Below are 19402 nucleotides of genomic sequence, written 5' to 3'. Positions count from 1 at the left end.
AGATGGCCTACTGAATTGCCAATAGTTGCTAATTATGTTTCAGCACTGCCTCTGTTGTTTCTCATCGAATAAAACCTCCCAGGTGCTATTGCAGGCATGTGCAACCTTTTGCTCGCCCGTCGTTGTTTTGGACTACAACTACCACCAGCCCTTGCAGCATGGTCAATGGTGAGGGATCATGGGTGTTGTACATGGGTGTCGTAATCCAAAATATCTGGAGAGCTGCATGTTGCAGACCCTTGTGCTAATGTGAATTGCTGTTCATACTTTACTGAAAGAGGCACAAATGTAATGATTGTTTTAAATGACACAAGTGTTGTATCAAGATACAATAATTTGCGCCTCATTACGAGTTTGGTGGTATATGGGGGCAAATCTACCCAGATACCACCAAACTGTATTACCGTTACTGCCACTTGGTCCAGCAGTAGTACCGCTGGATTATAAATGGCAGTGTTGGTGTAAATCCCCATTTTATTTTGTCCATAGGATTCAATGGGGCATTATTATTGGTGAAATTACTGCCGCGGAAATTTCGCCGAAACTTGGCTGAAAGCTCATGGCTGGAGGTGAAAGCTCCAACTTTCCACAAAACCTATAGTTGAGCAGTGCGGTAATGCAACGTTATACGGTAATACCGCCACATTTAACCTGCACTGCCCAACTTGTAATGAAGCTGTGTACGCTCAACCACCCCTGTCTTTACCCTATATTTCATGCCCCTTTATTTGGAGTTTTATAGATATTCCTATAATGTTACTGCATTGCAAAGAAATCAGCCTGTTGACCAAAGGGTGTCAAATAAGAACCCTGCCATGCTGATTCCTACGGCCACCCTTTGGTTCTCTAGCGCTTAAGAAATGAGCCCAGATAGATAGAGCGAGAATCATAATGTTGCACTCCACGCAGATAGACGACACAGCCTAATAATTACAGTCACTCCCATGTGCGTCACCATGTATGTATCTGTAATGGATCATGGCACATTGCGCCCCCTCTGTTTCCTTTACATTCAAGGCTTGTTAATCAGGCATTTGTTCACAAAGGGGACTTTTTTCGTCAGCAGCCTTTACGGGATGAAAAGGGTGGGTGGCAACGGAGGGGTCAGCTGACAAACTGCGCCTAAGAACGTGACAAGCGTAAGAGCCATTCCAAGCCAAAGGCTGCAGTGCCTTCAGCGGGCTGTGAACATGACACGTTCGGATTTGCCTCCTAGCCGAGTAGACAAAAGCCTGCTATTGAATTCTGAAAATCCATGTAAGTAGCTGGCTTGACATGAGCCTTCCCCCTTGCCTCCTTATGCCACATCCTTCTTTGCATTCACCGACTTGCCCTCCCCCCGTCACCGCCCCCTTCAGAAGAAGCCCTCGAGATGTAGGTGGGAACTGAATGGACTCCCATTGTGTGATGCACTTCTGGGCCCTGAATTGAGGGGTGGATCGTGTTACCCCCCCCCCCCCCACCCCTCCAACTCCCCACTGACGGTGGCAAAGTTCCACTGTAGGTCACCACTGGATTAAAGAATTCCAACCCCGTTCAGAGCCCAGTGAACCAAAGCTAAAGGCCCAGACAAAGGTGTCCTGGGAACGCAGCCGCGCGGCGGTGGTGGGCGTTGCAGGTGGGGAGCCACCTGTGTTCAGGTAAATGTAGGCCCACGGGCAACATGAGTACCTCCGAGTCATGAACCGGCCGGGCATGTGTCTGCTGTTGCACAGCTGGACAGGTGGACAGGTGACTATACTGGCCCAGTCAATGTGTATGCTTCAATCTGGGCGGACATTATTATGCGTAGAGGTCAATGGCTGTTGGGGGAAGCCTTTGTGTTTATAAACAGGTTTGGCGTCTATGCTACAATATTGCTCGGAGGAGTTGGCTAGGTACCAGCGCAAATTATTTTCAAGATTCTAGTAAAAGGTATTTTCGGCTATGTAAAAACACAGACCAGGTGTTTAAGATATCCAACGACTACGTAAATAACTTCCATTTACATTCACTGTATTTAAAGGTCTTTTGGACGGATAGCCAAAAAACATGGAGTTTGTTGGGTGCGTTCATCAGCGTTCATCAGCACTGGACTTAGAGACCCCCTGCTCTATTTATTTATTTATTTGTTGCATTTATTGGCAGCGCCCAAACACGTAAATATCACGGCGGTGATAAGATTAGGAAGCAAAAACAGAAGGTACAATAAGGTACATAAACATGATAGTAACAGGTAGGGGGCTAACTCCGATTTCAGGTTAGTCGTATTTGTCGAGCAACCAGGTTTTCGGCAGTTTTCTGAAGATGAGGTAGGATGCCTCTATATCGACTTAGTGTATGTTGGGAGGTAATGTTCCTTTAACTCCACTAGTTAGAACCTTCGTTAATAAGACTGTAATGAGGGCGCCGATCCCTCAGTCATGGGCCTTTGCAATATATGAAATTAAATTAAATGATAATTTATTTATATCGCGCTATTACACAAGTGTTTCAGAGCGCGACCAGGCAAAAAGGGAGGGGAACAAGGGAGAACAAAAAAGAAAACAGCGATCTTACTAGACCCAGTGACATTTAAGAAAGCGCAAGTGCATGGAAAAGGGCCATCATTGATCGACAACCAAAGAAAGTGTTGGCGGACTGTAGGCCTTTCTTTTAAACATCAGCGTGAAGATTTGTGCTCGAGTTTTAATGAATAGGCTTAACCTCTGTTTCGAGGAAGTGGGCCTTCCCAATGAATGCAACTATATGTTCGGGGAGCTAGAGCCTGACCGCTGTAATAAAAGGATTGACTCAGACCACCCAGCCGTCCATGAGGACAAATCCCTTCCATAAGCGCCTGGAGTAGAATCAGGCCCTGCTTTTGGTTACGCTTAGAGGTGGTCATTTAAAAAAATGATGATTGCACTGGAAAGGAGCACATAGGTTTGATCTTCTGTGCAAAAGGTCCCTCCATGCAAGTTTCAACTTTTCCGCCACTTGGTGAGAAAAGAAAAAAGATAACGGGTAACACATAGGCCAAATCACCTCTGCACCTTGCTTTTCCACTTGCTTGGTGGATCATTGTAAACACCTCGTGCCATTAATGATTTCAGGAGGCATTTCCAATGGAATCAGCATGCTTTTGCAATTTGGCCAGGCGGAGACCCTAAGAATCCCTTGGTTTTTCTCCCATGAAAATACATGCTGTCAGAAAACCAGGCCGATTTGGCTGCTGGGGAGCAGAAAAGCAGGGAGATGTGTGAAGTCCACTCTACTTAACTAATTGCCAAATTCCGGAAAACTTTTGTGAACCGGAAACAGTTGCAGGAAAAGTTACCAGGGTTTGTACAAGACAGTCAATGTCCACTTGATAGTTAGAGGAGTGTGGGAGCTCCACAACTGAGAACAAACAAGGTTCAAATACCCTGTTCTGTGGAATTTTTTCCACTCGGGAGAAATAACCATTTGCATATCTGTCTGGTCCCACCCACAAGGGCATTCCAGCACCGAAATGCTTGGATATTCTTCTCTGAACAAGAGGACCATCAGCAACCCCAGACACTTGTACTGCCACTTTTTCCTGTCCGCAGGATCCAGGCAATGACTCCTTATATGCTTAGGTATGTTTATTAAGGTGATTCAGGGGTTGTGCAAGACCGACAATGCTTATTTGATAGTTATTGATCAGCTGTCTCTTCAAAAAAGGAATGTCAACCATAACAGAACAATTATCAATGTTTATGTTTTTGCCAATATGTATGTCGTAGTGGATTGTTTACATGTACCTTAATACTGTACACATCACCACCGTAGTGGTTTTAAAGCATAGAGCCTCGTCTGTGGATAGGCAAACTGTGACCCCTCCCAGGGTGGCAACCAGACCGCGATCTCTGTTGGAAAAGGAAATAGGGAGAATGTAAGCAGGAGGAGGCAAAAGCGAGGAAGTTTCCCTACTTTTTCCCTACTTAAGGAGCCCTCCAGCCTCTCTTCCTTTGCAGATGGGGAGCAGGTGCAAGTGGATCTAGGTCACCTGGCCTAAGCCTCGTCCACCTTCTTAGCCCTGCCTTTGCTTTCCTACTCTTAACTCTTAGATCAAGGGCATCTGAAGCGAAGGGCAGACTAAGAATAGGGCAATTTCTGTTTGGGCCTGTTCGGACCAGGAAGGCCCAGGGCCCGAACCACTGCTCATACAGCAGATAAGCATGCACCAACATGTGTTTACTCCCTCTGTCCCCACAGGCCATCCCCACCATCATCAGGCAACGCCAACGTCAACTTGTCCGGTGCTGGGGTGAGGAGAGATGCTCCGTGGCACAGTAAGTTGTGCAAGTTGTGTAATGCTGCCTGCCTCTTGTATTTTGCTGTGCCCCCTGCTGTATGCATGTGATGCATGAATGCTTAAATCCTTCATCTTGCTGCCCCCTGCAAGGCAACGCTCTCCTGCTACCCCCCCCTCCCGCATCAACAATCCCTCTCTGCCCATTGTGGGAGTTTGTATTGACACATTATGGTGACATCATCACCGCCTTGTTGCTGATGCTTTGATTTGATTTATGGACTCATGTGACTCATGTTGGTTCACCCATCTCGAATCCCGTCGTTCTCATGCTGGACTTCCTTAAGCATTGTGTAATCATGGGGACCACGAGTCATGTTGTGCCCATCTACAACTTGAATCCTGGCTTGCACTTGCTGATCTCTTGCAACATTATGTGTTCATTACTGACCTCTGCAACTTGATGTGCTCTCTCCTCTTGCTTATGTGCTCTATAACACTGTATTTCACTGGCGTTGCTTCTTCCTCTCTTTCACCACAATCACTGCTTCTAAGTCTTCTCTTCCGCTTCCTGTCTTTTCCCTCTCTCCTCTCCCCTCACTATAGTTTATGCACTTACCCTATCAAAATTGTCATCAGACATAGGGCCTCATTCCGAGGCTGACGCTATCCATGGGGTAAATAGCACCATGGTAAGCAACCATGGAGCTATTTACTCCATGGAAATCCGGCATGGTGAATGGAGTAATTACCGGTCCATTCCAAGGTTGGAGGGACCGGTAATTCCCCATTCACCATACCGGTTCCCCATCCCCATTCCTGCCCCCATAGGGCTCAATGGGAATGGGGAAGGAGTAAATTACGGCACCGTAAATTACGGTGCTCTAATTTACTCCAAGGTCCCTTTGCGGGTTGGATTTTTAACGCCTGCTAAAAGCAGGCCTTAAATGCCAACCCGCAAAAGGGAACTCGGAAAATGGTGGTAAGTGTTAACGGTGACCGTTGCCATTAACGGTGACCGTTAACCCTTACCTCCAGCCTCGGAATGAGGCCCATAGTATGGTATTCGCTTGTTTGTTCCTCTACTCCACCGCTCCGTCACCTTTTGTCAATCTCCAGCACTACCAGAAATGTCGTCAGGCCTAGTACTATAGTCCCTTGTTTTGTTCTCTGCCTCCCCTTCACCTTTTGTCTATCTCCAGCACTACCAGAAATGTCTTCAGGCCTAGTACAACAGTCGCTTGTTTTGTTCCTCAACGTCCTCCCCCCCAACCCCCTTGTCTCACCTTTTGTCATTCCCCTGCACTACCAGATATGTAGTCAGGCCTAGTATGATAGTCGTTGTCGGTCTCATCTCCTACCTCACCCTCCCTCCCCTCCTTATCATTGTCAAAGCTCTTGTACTGTCTGAAATGTCGTCAGGCCTAATACAATAGTTCATTTCACATTCGTAATGTCTCAAGGCCTTTTAAGAATGTCATTGTATTTTCCCTTGCTGCCTCCCTTTCCTTGAAGCACTGTGAAACACATGTGTGTGTGTGTATAGGCGCTATACAGATAAACTATCAATATCAAGTCAGAGGAAACAAACATATGGACTTGACTCGCAACATCAAGGGTTAGGTTAGGATGAGGTTTGTGTTTTCTGTTGTCTGTCTTGTTAGCACTACTATGCCTGCAGGCCTGTTTCTAAATCCATAAAGTAATGATGGCTTAAGGATGAATGCTAGCCATTGCTTGGATGAATGCCTGGAAATGTGGGAGCATTTGATCAAGAGAGGAAGGATAGCTGCCCATATTTGTAAGCCAGGTTTCCTAGAAGTGTTGGTGAGGTTATTAGCATGAATCAAGTTATGGATGCATGACACATTTAGATGTGCTCAAGAGCGCCTTTGGGTTGGTTGGCCCTCTCAACCAGCTACCCATATCGAATCCCTTCCAGTTTTAATCCAGACCAGGATCTGATAAAGTTGAACCCTCTGGCAGAGGAGTCAAGGCCAGGGTCAAACTGGGCCATACAATTGTCTCAGGCACCAATGAAAAAGTGGCCCACAGTTGCAAATAGCTATTCATTCCTTTTGTGACACTGTTTAAATATTACCCAAGGGGAAGCTTTCTGATAAAATGTGATGCAAATTGTGCATTTTAAAGAATATTTATTCAGCAACACTAGTCAAAACTATTAGCCACATAGTGAGGTAACTCACCAAACTGGCCCACATTGGCCAAAAAAGTGGCCCACTTTCACTCAAAAAACAGACCCACACCAGCATTTTTCATTTTTGGTTCGGCCATGGGCCTATTGCCGTGCAGGCCAGTCCGAGCCTGGTCACGGCCAGGATTAGACTGTGAACTGAGCGTCGGAAGACACAATAAGGAAAGTGACCAGGATGGCCTCAGGTAGAGACGAGACAGTGGGTGTCACACATGTATGCCATGTTTTGGTATGTAATTACACTGTGCTATAAGGAATATGCGCTACGATCATGAAACGGCAAGCTTGTCTGTTCTTTGACACATGATAGTGCTCCCATTGCAAGGACACAATGAAGATGCTTGTAGCTAAACATAAATTCCCAGATCTCCCCTCCTGCCCCCGACCGTCCAGCGGGGGAGCCGTGCATCCATTGAGGTATTACAAACATAACTGAGAGGTAGCGCAAGGGAGCGAAAGAGACAACAAAGTCAATCGGTATCCAGTGATGATAGAGAATACAATTACAGAGAATGCTATAACAGAGAAACAAAAACAGAGAAAAAAGGAGTAAGGGGAAAAACGGGTGAGAATGCGGTTGGGGTTGGTTTAAGCACATAGAGAATCAGGGGGTTTGGGGTGGGACCGGGACCTCCCCTCTCGCTCCCCAAAAAAGGAAAAAAAAATCGATATTTTTTCACTGTTATTATTTTCGCTGAACAAGCATTCTCTGTTATGCATCATTCTCTGTAATCACATAGAACCAGTCAATCTACTAGAGACACCTTTTATTGAGCGACCACCACGCAAAAAAAGCCCAACATAAATAATAGAGCAAGACCTTTGGAGAGAATTCATTTTCAAGGGCACTTTGAAGCAATCCCGACATCAAGATCCAGAGCACTCTCCGGCCAAAACTGGACCAGCGTTGCCACAGGACCGTTGACTGCAAGCCTTAAATGCCTATGGTAAAACGAAAGGCTATGACCACCTATGTTGTTAAGTTAAACCTATCCCCCTCTGCAAGAGCGATATGTTGCGCCATGTCTATCGGGAACAAATGTGGGTCAAGGCCTGATAAAGGATGGCATGCTGGGCAATGAGAACGAAGGCTGGTATTCTTTCTTCACTAGGCATGCGCCAATGGGGAAACATCAAAACTGAACGATCAACCATTAGTACGAAAATAGCAAAGTTCTGATTGCATTTTTAAAACTTCGAAAAGCTCGGATTGCTCTGATGTCCCTGAGGAAGTGTGGTGCATACATGCCAACATTACCCATTCCATTTGGGAGAGGCTAGTCCAGTCCTCGTTTTAACTGTGCAATCTGGGACTTGCATTTCTGGATTTCTCCACAATATATCTAAGACTACAAGCTCCAGAATGCAAAGTTATCACCAGGACTGGACTAGCGTCTCCCACATGGAATGGATAATGTTGCCATATATGGTGGTAGAATGTTGAACCTCACATTTTCTTTTTGTGATATTCTGAGACCTCCACCATCAAAAGCAATGCGGGTGAGAGCTTAGTTTTGGAACGTGACTTTCAATTTTTGACTGCAGATTCTTGGGTCCTGTGCCATGCAGAAGTTTTGAAGTTTTTGTTTAAAGAGGCTTCGGACGTTAGGCCTTTGATGTGTCAGCATTGTGACCGAAATACATAGAATAATAAAATAAAACACAGTATTGAAAACATTAGATCATGAGTAAATTAATTTAATATATAAGTGCAACAATCATTATTTCCTTTACAGTATTCATGCTGTATCAGGTCTAGAAATCAATACAAAAACCTTTTGGCCCAAAGAACACTGAAAGGCATACAAGTAATATTAGGAGCACAGACTGTGGTCCGAGGTTGAAGGTTTGGGTAAATTGGGAAGACTTCCAAAATGTAGTCATTCAAGATTACATTAGTTGAACATGACCCTGGATGAGTGGAGCTATTCTATCTGCGACTTGGCTTTGCATGCTGAATTCAGTCCAACACGATTATCAGGTTGGAATCCGATAGCACATTCCTCGGGCTCTAACAGATGCTCAAAAACAAAGGCAGATTGCTTTTACCACTGCCCACACCAATACAATCTCTGTCACTGGAGGGACACCATTTGTCAATCTGTACCGTAAAAATAACTTTCAGGTTGTATGATCTTAGGAGCCGATGTCCAATTTTATGATGTAACCAGGCTAGGACTTTGTTTCTCTTCTCTTAGTTGGCTTCATGTCGGCTTCTGGACATTAGTGATAACAATGTTCCTCTTGTCCTGAATCAATTCGCTTATTTTGTAGCTTGATATCAATGGCATTTTAATTTTCCTTAAATGGGGATCCGTTAGTATATGGGCTGGCGTGTATGTTTTTTGATTGGAGCTAAAGGTTTTGACTAGGCCTTGGAGAGGTTGTACGTGATCACGTGGCTGGCCTTCCAGAGTTGGCTGGATTGCTAGCGAGAAGGCTTGAAATGGATACATGCATTTAGTTTGCATGTTCATTTCAGGCTTTCCTACTGCTTTTATTCGGCTTCTTGGTGTTGTTTGGTCGGTTTTGCAGTGTATTTCCGCTGTCATCTGGGGCTCTTTCCCCTCCTCCAGTTCAACAGTGTTGAGCCATTGTGGACCGCCTTAAAGTTACTCCCTTCATTGAGTTTTAGCTGCATGGATTGTCATTCAGAGGAATCGGAGGAATCATCCGACTCTGGGCCTGGCGTCATCCATCTTGGGCTTCTTAAAGTAACTTGACACAGTGGGGCACTTTCAGGAATGGGCATTGAGGACTGTAGCAAGGAGCTGTTGATCTGAGGTGAGACATCTGCTAGAGACGGTTAGGCCCGCGACATTTTGAGCTGTGGCCGGCCGGTCTCTGTTTGAAATATAACTGTGGCATCTGTGATATCTACGACTCTATCTGTTGGAAGACTCATTTGGACATTCGGATCAACCGGACCGGTTAGATACACCAACATTCTCAGACTTCATATTCGCTTTCCTAGACAACTTTACAGTTTCTTTTTCAGTAGGTATGTTTGGAGTCAACACCTGGGGTATTGTTAGACACAATCATTTTTCTGAAACTACTGGGGAGTTATGGGTTGGGCCAGCCTCCTCCTCCATCGCTCCCACTTTCGACTCTCTCAGTCTTTGTCTTTCTCTTGCGCTCCTCAAAAGGACCTCTAAGAGCCGACTTGCACTTGGTGATGGGGGTGATGGTTAGAGGATTGAAGGCAGCGATACAATCACATTGGGGGTTGCTGGCTGGCTCTTGCTAGTTTCCTGCACAAAGGAATCCATAATCATGGGCTGAAGGGGAAACTTAGCTTCAAGAGGTATTTCATCATTGGTTAGGATCTGAGAGGTTCCTCTTTCTTTCATATATGCAGCTGCGCATCTAGATGTACATGGGGAGGACGCCTTTGTGGTATTAGACATTGTGAGAGACATCTTCATTAAAGGAATTTAAAAACCGCAAAAAACAAACAATAAACAGTGAAGTACTCCTGAAGAAAGCACCACACATATATAATGCGTAGCACGCTCACTGAATACCCATCCAAATACAAATATGAGGTTTTTCCGACTGTGGCTGGGCTTAGTTCTAAAAGGCACATAACAAACGCATAAGTCGCATGACATGCCACCTGCCTAATCCTATTGATACCTCAGTGTGACTCGCTCTTGGGTGAGTAGCTCTCGGCTGCAGTGTCTCTCATCCACTCTACTCACTCTCCTCACCACCATACCACCCACGAGCCCAATGGGCTGGGGCTGCACCTCCGAGAGGGACGCGAAATAGAAGCCAGTCGCGGCAAACAGGACCCAGAGTGGGAGAAAGCGGGAGAAAACAACAGAGCCACTGCGGAGCCCGCCGCGGAGCTCAGAGCATAGGACATGGGCCGACTCCTCATGTGGGTAGAGGTGAGCTGACAAGCCGCTCCGCTTCCGTAAGCCACAGACAGAATGCATGTAGAGCATTGAAAGTGATGCAAAGCATTTTAAAGGCAATTCTCCTGCTTACCGAATGCCAATGAAGACTCTGGAGAGAGATGTCATTGAGATGTTAATGTTAATGTTAAAGGATATTTGTACCGCGCACTATCACCACTGGAGTGGTCGAGTTTCTTATGGCTAAAATGGAGTATGGCAGGTGAGGTTGCTTTTTTGACTCTGGAGTCTGGCAATGAGGTATGCTGAAGCCCCAAGTCTATTCTCGAAATTACCATGGCAATAATGGTGGTGCATCCTGGGAGAAAGGGAGGATTCTTCTTAGAACTTTCAAGTAAGCAAAGGACTGTTTAGCTACCAAGGTCATTTGGGGGGGGAGGGGCAAGAGATAAGTATGCATCATATGTAACGCTTTATTTTTTACTAGAGAGGCATTAGGTGCCAGAGATGAAATGTCTGTGTTTGATAAGGGGAGGGGTTAGGGAACTGTTTTTACAGAATTAAGGATTTCTGTTTTTTCGGCATTATCCAGTGGGGGATTATTTACTATTGAGATGTACATTTTTTGACACATTCCAAAATATTAAAAAGGATGTGTGCTGTTGTTAGAAAGCTTTAAAAATAGTTGTGCATAATTATAACATCAAATATTAAGTGATCTTAAGAAGGTGGGGTGTGGAGACTGACAGGAAGGGAGTACTAGAGGGAAAACATGGAGAATTGGGGTTCACCAAATAGACATTTTTTAAAATCTGATTGGAAGTGATCAGTAGTAATACATTGCAGGCCGCTGTTAGTAAGGACATTATCCAATCCAGAGGCCTGTCTCTAATTCCAAAATCGAACACTACATGACTAAGTGCATTCTAGTTATGTATAGTTGCTTTCAGGATACAGGTCATTATTTCTTATTATTATTGATAGAAAGAAAAAATGCCTGAGAATGAGCATACATTGTATACAAGGATTTGTCTGTTTGAGCATGGCAGAAAAACAGGAACGTCCTGGCCTCTTATGCCAAGAATATAAGATCTGGTTAAGGTCTCCTAGGGAGGACATCAATAATGCCAATTGGAAACTACTTTTAGGCATTTTCAAATCGATTGACAACAAATAATTTTGGTATCTATCTAGAAAACATCTCATTAGAAATATGGTCATAGAGGTTAATCCCATTAGTCAGACTGAATGGGTACAATTTGTCAATGAACTGTATTGCATTAATGAAGGGGTATTAAATCATGAAACACCTGATAAGTATGAATATATACCTGGTGACTTCCCCTTCGATTTTGAAGATATAACCAGAGTCATTGGTAAATTAAAGACATCCAGAGCTCCTGGGCCTGATCATATTGCAAATGTAGTAATTAAGCTCTAGGCTTTTTTATTGTTGAGAGCATACATTTTCATTTAGTACAGTGATAAGATTCCATCTTGTTGGAAAAAGTCAATCTTGGTTCTGGTTTATAAAATAGGGTGGTAGAAATACAGCCCAGAACTACAGTCTGTTCGCCATGATTGATTCAAGGGCCAAAATCTTCTCGATACCTATACTCCACATGGTTAACAGATGGATACAAGAAAATAATCTTTTATCCTGGAAGCAGACTGGTTTTCCTTCCAGGTAAAGTACCTTAGATAACATCCGGGCATTACATTATATCATGACTGAAACCCACAGGGATCCGATTGTACGTCTGATTAATTGATTACTCTGGCGCTTTTGATACTGTGGACAGAGGTAAACTCTGGCACAAATTGGAATACTGGAAAATGGACCCCACATTGTTACATTTCATAGGTTCTATGTACACAGACACATCTGTTTAGGTCAGGTTGGATGTGGAAGGAAGAACTACAAGCCCCATTTTTATCAATCTTGGACTAAAGCAAGGATGCGTCCTTACTCCTGTACTATACAACCTTTTTGTGGCCGACCTTTACAATGCTATCATAGGTTGTTGTAATTATCCCCCTAAAGTCGGTCAAGAGCCTGGTGTTTGGCTCTCTTATGTGGACGACATGATCGTGATGGACCGCACCCCTCTGGGTCTTCAGAGATCTTTGAATTCTGTAATGGAGTATGCTAATAGTAATAATAATAATAATAATTTAAAAATCAATCGCCACAAAACAAAAGTCATGATCACTGGTGGGAGATTGCGCAAAAGCAAGTCCCTTATTCTTGGAAAATCTGCAGAATCCCCTTGGAGATCTTTGATTCCTAATCTTACCTGGGTGTGTTTATCTGTAATGCCCCTATTCTGGGACATTATGAGCAGTATGATGGCAGGAAAATCTTTAAAAAGTTCAATATCCAGTGTTTTTATCGCATTTATAATATGAGTATCATCCCAGGGTAATCTGTGGGCTGGAGGTCCTGGAACATAAATACCTGAAATTACATGATCATTTTGAGGGGAAAATTTGGAGAAAGGTACTCAGAAATCAGAGGACAGTTCCCATCGAGGCCATTAGATGTGAGGTCTAACATCGTTAACCACACTATGGAAAGTGCGTTGTTGCAAATTGTTTGTGAAAACAATGTGAAATAATTCAGGTGAGGTCACCCTATTGAGTTATGTGAAAAATGAAATGGTGAAAAATAGTGGCAGTAGAAGAATTACTAATCTAGAAAAAACAGTAAAGGATATCTTGGTCGATATTGACCTGGAAATTCCTGAAAAGAATAACCTTGGCGTCTTCTCTGCATCATTAAAGAAACATGCTGTGGAATGGGATATAATTAAGAACATTGCTTCCCTAGTTAAGAAAAAGCGCTATGAGAATTACTGTAACCAACACTTTCACATGTAAAAGTGTTGCTCGGGCGAATTGAGGCACTTCATTCTATATTTAAGACATAGGCCCTTATTCACAAAGCATTTGCCAATGGGGTTTTGCCATTATAAAGCACTTCTGTGAATCAGGCCCTTAATGTCTTACCGACTATGGAGTATGTGGCAATATGGCAAGGATTGTCACAGAAAAAAAACTGAGTGGAACACTCAGCTAAACAGTTGCTCTCATGCTGTCCCCCTAACAGGGTTGCTATAAAACCTTGCAACGGTAGGGGAAAAAACTCATCTAGTGTATCCTTGCAATATCTTCAGGCTGACGTTTATGTTCAAAGTATGCATCAGTACTCCAATGTACTTAGTAAAGAAGTAATTTAATCTTTAAACAGAAGGAGAGGCCAACTGTGGCTTAAGAAGAGTTAGAGAGCTGTCCTGCCAATGCATTTCGGAGCATTAAACTCCTTCTTCAGGGCTGAACTCTCATCATCTTACTGCCCACTGCTCGTGGGGTCACAAATATATGCGAGTGTTCAAGGTTCTTTGTGTCGATGACACATCCCATGCGCGTGTTTGTCAAACGCGCTGTCTTAACGTAATCCGTCTCAAGTCATTGGCTCATAAACGAGTCTCAGGAAAGCCAGGTTGGTTACAGGAATGAAGAGCGCGCATGTGGTGCTCAATCAGCTGTTAAAGTACTGTTAAAATACTGTTAAAGTGCTGTTAAAGTACGTCAAACCCAGATTGATTTTCCACCATGTTTGTTGCAGTTGAATTTGGTTGGCCTTCTGGTTCCGCATGAACTGCATCTGAGGGGGCGAATTGGGGATAGTGGGTGGCATCTGCCGAGGACCCGGCTCTATGCCCCATTCTGACTCACATATTCTATTTGATATTATTGCTTATAGCGCAAACTTAGCTCAAGATCATGGCGGGGAGGCTCCTCCTCCCATCCAGGATCAAATTCGAAATAGCATGTATCAACTACAAAGCAGTCTAAAACGGAACAGCCACCCTGCAAACAGAAGACTCACAAGCAGTCATGCTGCTACGCCCGACCGTCTGGAACACAATGCCAGTAGAGGCTCGAAATGCCCCCACCATCCTCTAGCTCTGCAAAACACTAAAAACGTGGCTCTTTCAACAATACCTCCCAGACGGATAAAAATCCCTCTCTTCTTCCACCAACAGAGCTGCATTACTGTACAAAATGCTAAGGCCCAATCCTGTTGTAAAACGTCCCACTGCCAATAAAATAAACTACATGCGTCATAATGGAGCATGTATCCTCTGCAGATGTCAGCCACTCACTGTCCCTCAATTATTCCCCTCAGATGCAGTTCATCAGCATCCAGAAGGCCAAGCAATTTCAACTGCAACAAACAGAGTGGTAAATCAACCGGGTCCGAAGTCGATGGTGATGGAACTTCTTGGAAACCGTAGCCTGAGGTCATTCCCTGATGTAAAACTTCATTCAGCGTAGGGAGGGTGCTCCCAAGACTGCTAATCCAAAGGTTGTTGAATTTGATTCCCCGCTCCAGTGGGAACCAGTTCAGAGATTTCCATGTAAAGGTTATAGATTCTGATTTCTTTAGGTTGGGAGAGAGCCTCGCAGCTTGACTATGGACGCTGTGCTCAATGTCCCTTTAGGATGCCTCCACACAGTAATTTCAATGGGAGAGAGGGTGCCGATATTCTGCTTTTTGGCTGTCTGATCTGTCCTGATCTGTCACACCCCAAGGAAGACAGAGAAGACCGTCCCTGCAAACAGCAAGGCATCTTCAGCTTCGTAGCAAGAAAACCACAGAGGGGAAGTGGCCTTGTTTTAGAGACAAAATTACATCTAAGTGACGGTCTGATATTGAATCAGGCCAACGTGATGCGTTTATTGCTTCGCATTCCGGCTCTGCACTTAATCAAGTCAAATGACCTGACCTTGATTGAATTCCCTGACAAGAAATATATGGACAGGGTCTACGTCATTATTCCTTCCGACATTGTCTATCAGTTACTCTTGGCGGAAGTAACAACTCTGCGAGTAATGGGATTTGACTTATGCGAAAAAACTCAGCCGGCCACCATGGAAACGGAGAAAGAGCCCGCAGACCAAAAAACTAAAACTAAATTCCAAGAGGGATACGACAACCATAACAAATCAGTCGTCCAGCACAACCGGAAGGGGGGAGTAGATGAAGACCAAGCAAAATGGAAATAGTTGGCTAATCTAGCGGCTGAAAGAATGCAAGAGAAATAATGCCTACAAGCGCCTTATGAAAAAGAATGGTCAGTGGTAATCTGGAACACAAGAGGATTTACTCATCTGTTAAAAGAAAAGGAATTGGGAAACAACAGACCTGAAATAATTTGTTTGCAAGAAACATGGTTAAGGCACGCACCACTGATAGAAGATTATCAAGTCCTCATCAATCCTATCAAGTCCTCATCAATCCTGCAGTAAAAGGTATCAAAGGAAGACCCATGGCAGGGTTAATAACAGCAATCAAAAATGATCTCAACTGGACCGTATTGACCTGCGTGAAACCTTCCCCCTACATCTTGATGGTGGTGATACAAACGCCAATAACATCAGAGGTCAAAAGCTCTCAAATCCTAATCCTAATTAACATCTATTGGCTGCCGGGGAAAGAAAAGGATAACTCTCTCCCGGTAAACATTATTGACCTAATTGCCGAACAGAGAGAAAAATGTCCGGAACCCTTTCTAATAATCATGGGAGACCTAAATTGCACATGCGTAGACAAAAGAAACAACAAAAGTCTAAGGGACGAAACCCCTAATCCAACACTGAAACAGAAACAGGGTATTGTATCGAGAACTGCATTGGAATGCCAAGATTGCATAATTCTAAACGGAACTATAGTGGGAGACATACCGGCGAAAACTACCTTGCAAGGACTAAAATGACAGCTATCTTAGATTATATTGCGGTCTCATCTAACCTATCAGCCTACATTAAATACCTGGAAGTGAAATCAACAGAGGCCAGTGATCATAACCCGGTGAGGTTAACATGCTTGAATTTCACACCGAAAAGTACAACTTTTCAAGCACGCTATGGGCCTCATTACGAGAATGGAGGTAATGAAAAAAGGAAGGCGGAATAGTAATAACAGCATCGTTAACGGGTCTGGGTCATTACGACCCGACAACCTGCCAATACCAGCAACGCCCGTATCGTGCCCCCTCATACTGGCATGGGCACGTACACGCGCCCCTTCGGGGAGCAAATACCAGCATGCCGGTAATTGGAGGACATCACAACCCACGTGGGCATGCAAATACCGGCATCCCGAAGGCGGTAATCAGGGGCTGCACGATGGCGGCCATACAGGCATCCCGGACCACCCGTAAACAGCAATCAGCAATCAAGCCAACTGCCACAGGTGCACACAATCACCACATGTGGACTCAATGGAGTCTGGCCCAGTATAAAAGGAGTACACCCACACCCCTTCCTACACTAAAATGCTACCACTAGCTGTTGCAATCATGGCGCTGGAGGAAATGCCTATACTGCTACAACTACAGCAACAACAGCAACTACAACAACAACTACAGAAGCAACAACAGGCAGCACAGAGGAGACGCAGGAGGAGAAGGAGGGTGGTACAGGCCCAGCAATTACCACCAGTGCAGCCAGTAGTTCCTCGTAGGCAGCCGCCAATCCCTTGCAACAGACCCAGTTCATTCAATCTAACCCCTGAGCAGATCCACACCCTGTACCGGTTGGACCTGGACACCATCACCACCATAGTGGACAAGATACACAACGACATTGTCAGCCTGATAGAAATACGCACTGCCATACCCCCGCTACTAAAGGTGGTGTCTGTGCTCCATTTCTTAGCCACAGGCACCTACCAGCACACAGTGGGCCAGCTGCATGGCATTTCGCAACCACTATTTTCACGCATGCTGAACCAAGTGCTGCATACCCTCCTGAAGCACGCTAGCACCCACATATCCCTACCACGGACTGCCCAGGAGATATCCGACACCAAAGTAGGCTTCCATGCACTGGCAGGCATGCCCAATTGTGTTGGTGCCCTGGACTGCACCCATGTAGAATTGGTAGTCCCCCATGCCGTAGAGGCGGTGTACCGCAATCGCAAGCTATACCACTCCATCAATGTGCAGATGGTATGTGACTCCAGCAAGATCATCACACATTGCTGCACCCGATGTCCCGGATCAACACATGATGCCATGGTGCTGCGTAACTCCATGCTACCCCGTCACATGGGGCGACATGCTGGACCACGTGCCTGGCTGCTTGGTGAGTTGCCTGACTGGCTCATGGCAGTGCTCCGAGGTAATGATGTGTTGGGATGCATAACCCACCTGGGTGGGAACGGGGGGATGCATACTCCACCGGGGTGGGAATGGGGGATGCATACTCCACCTGGGTGGGAATGGGGGGGATGCATACTCCACGTAGGTGGGAATGGACGGTGAGTGAAGAATGCACGCAGAGCTAATGGCACCTGACCTGAACCTCCCAACCCCAACATGACACATCATTGGCACACATCTGACCATTTACGCATATCAATGACCACATGTAAGAAGCACAACCTGCCCACGATGTGTATGTCAAGCAATGCATGACTAAACAGGATCGCAACTGTGCCAATGTTGCTAGTGTGACCATGCACAGTGTAGTATACACAGCATAAATGGGAGGCTAAACATTGTCGTACAACCACAGTACATCCGCCTCAGCATGCATTATTTCACCCTGCATCATCTATTGAAGGCCATCCAGAATACCACACCTCATAGCAGTATAGAATGCATCTAGATAATATTTGTGCATACGTACAGGGACAGGTGCATGTCCACACCAAATAGCTGCGGGCATGACTGTGAATCCTGAAGCTGGCAGCTCAGAGTGACACACACCTATTTGTATTTGTTTGCAGGTGATGGAGGATATCCCTTGAAGCCATGGCTACTTACCCCTGTGCGGAACCCGCGGAACAGCCATGAAGAGGAGTACAATCGGGTTCACACCCGTACCCGTGTTGTGATTGAGCAGACCTTTCAGGTCTAAGCAGGTCTGGTGGAGCACTCCTTTATAGGCCTGAGTAGGTGGCAAAGATCACCATGGCCTGTGTCATGCTGCACAACATGTGCGTCTGGAGAAATGTACCACTGCCACCTGACATTGACATGCATGCACCCGGTGAGGATGATGAGGATGGAAACGGAGGTGAAGCAGCACCCCTGCCAGTACGTGATGCACAGGAGGGCCATGCAGTACGCCAATCACTGATTCACAAATACTTCTGAACCACAGGGACTTTGATAGACATGTGTCAGTGACACACTGGGTCCATGTGGACATGCACACAGGGAATGTTGGGAGTTGGGCACTGAAAACCGTCATACATTAAATGGATACACACGAAATGAACAATGTCCAGGTATTGAATGTTTTTCCACACAACGGGTGTAATGATTCAAACTGCAAAAATGTGACAACTGCCCCCCAAACCCCCAGGGAACTCACAAAACCCCAGTGAACTCCCCAAACCCCCCAGTGAACTCCCAAACCCCCCAGTGAACTCCCCCTAATGCTCCCATTTACCCCCAAGACAATCTGAGCCATTCCCATAGTTCTCCCACACTATTTGTGGGACTTCTTGCTGTCCGGGGGCAGCATTTCAGTGTGCTTTGCACTCCTTCTCGTAGCTACGCACAGGGCTGGGGGGGGGGTCCAGAGGAAGTGGGGACAGAGGAAGCAGGTGTGGTGGCTGGTGAGGAGTTGGTGGGGATTTCCACGCCTGCTGCAAGTCGTGGCCGCTGCATGTGCAGCAGGATGGATGTCAGTACCTGTTTGTTGGCCCCCAGCCAGTCTCTCATCAGCACTGCTGAGGCATTGACCGCGGCTGTGTTGGCCGTTATGGCGGCTGTGGTCCCCGCTATGGCTGTGGCTATCTCCCGCCTCCTGTCCTCGCCATCCGCGATGTATTGGCGCAGCAGGTCGAACATGGACTCCTGTCGGGGCTCCACTCTCGCGGTACCTCAAGGCTGTTGGTAGTGCAGCAGTGGTTGAGGGTGTTGTCACGGGGCCTGCATTATCAGTGCTGTCCTCGGGGATAGTGCTCAGGTCAAAATCGTGCAGGCAGGGATCGGCACTGCCGTAGGTGGGTGAGGGCTGAGTTTGGGGCGGGGGGTGGACACAGGGCTTGGGGTGCATGGACAT

At 45.7% G+C, this 19402-nt stretch overlaps 1 long non-coding RNA gene across 1 annotated transcript; it reads left to right on the top strand.

Annotated features, from left to right (window-relative positions):
* The first annotated feature begins 1164 nt into the window (after positions 1 to 1164).
* On the top strand, positions 1165 to 18559 carry LOC138520632 (uncharacterized). The gene is made up of 3 exons (XR_011282825.1): positions 1165 to 1257; positions 4201 to 4277; positions 18117 to 18559. It is a non-coding gene; the product is annotated as an uncharacterized lncRNA (long non-coding RNA).
* The last annotated feature ends 843 nt before the right edge of the window (positions 18560 to 19402 follow it).

This window comes from Ambystoma mexicanum, chromosome 13 (genome assembly GCF_040938575.1).
Source record: "Ambystoma mexicanum isolate Mex_15411 chromosome 13, UKY_AmexF1_1, whole genome shotgun sequence".
NCBI classification, from domain to species: Eukaryota; Metazoa; Chordata; class Amphibia; order Caudata; family Ambystomatidae; genus Ambystoma; species Ambystoma mexicanum.
The sequence above is the reverse complement of the archived record's forward strand: the minus strand, read 5'-3'. Positions and strand labels throughout refer to the sequence as shown.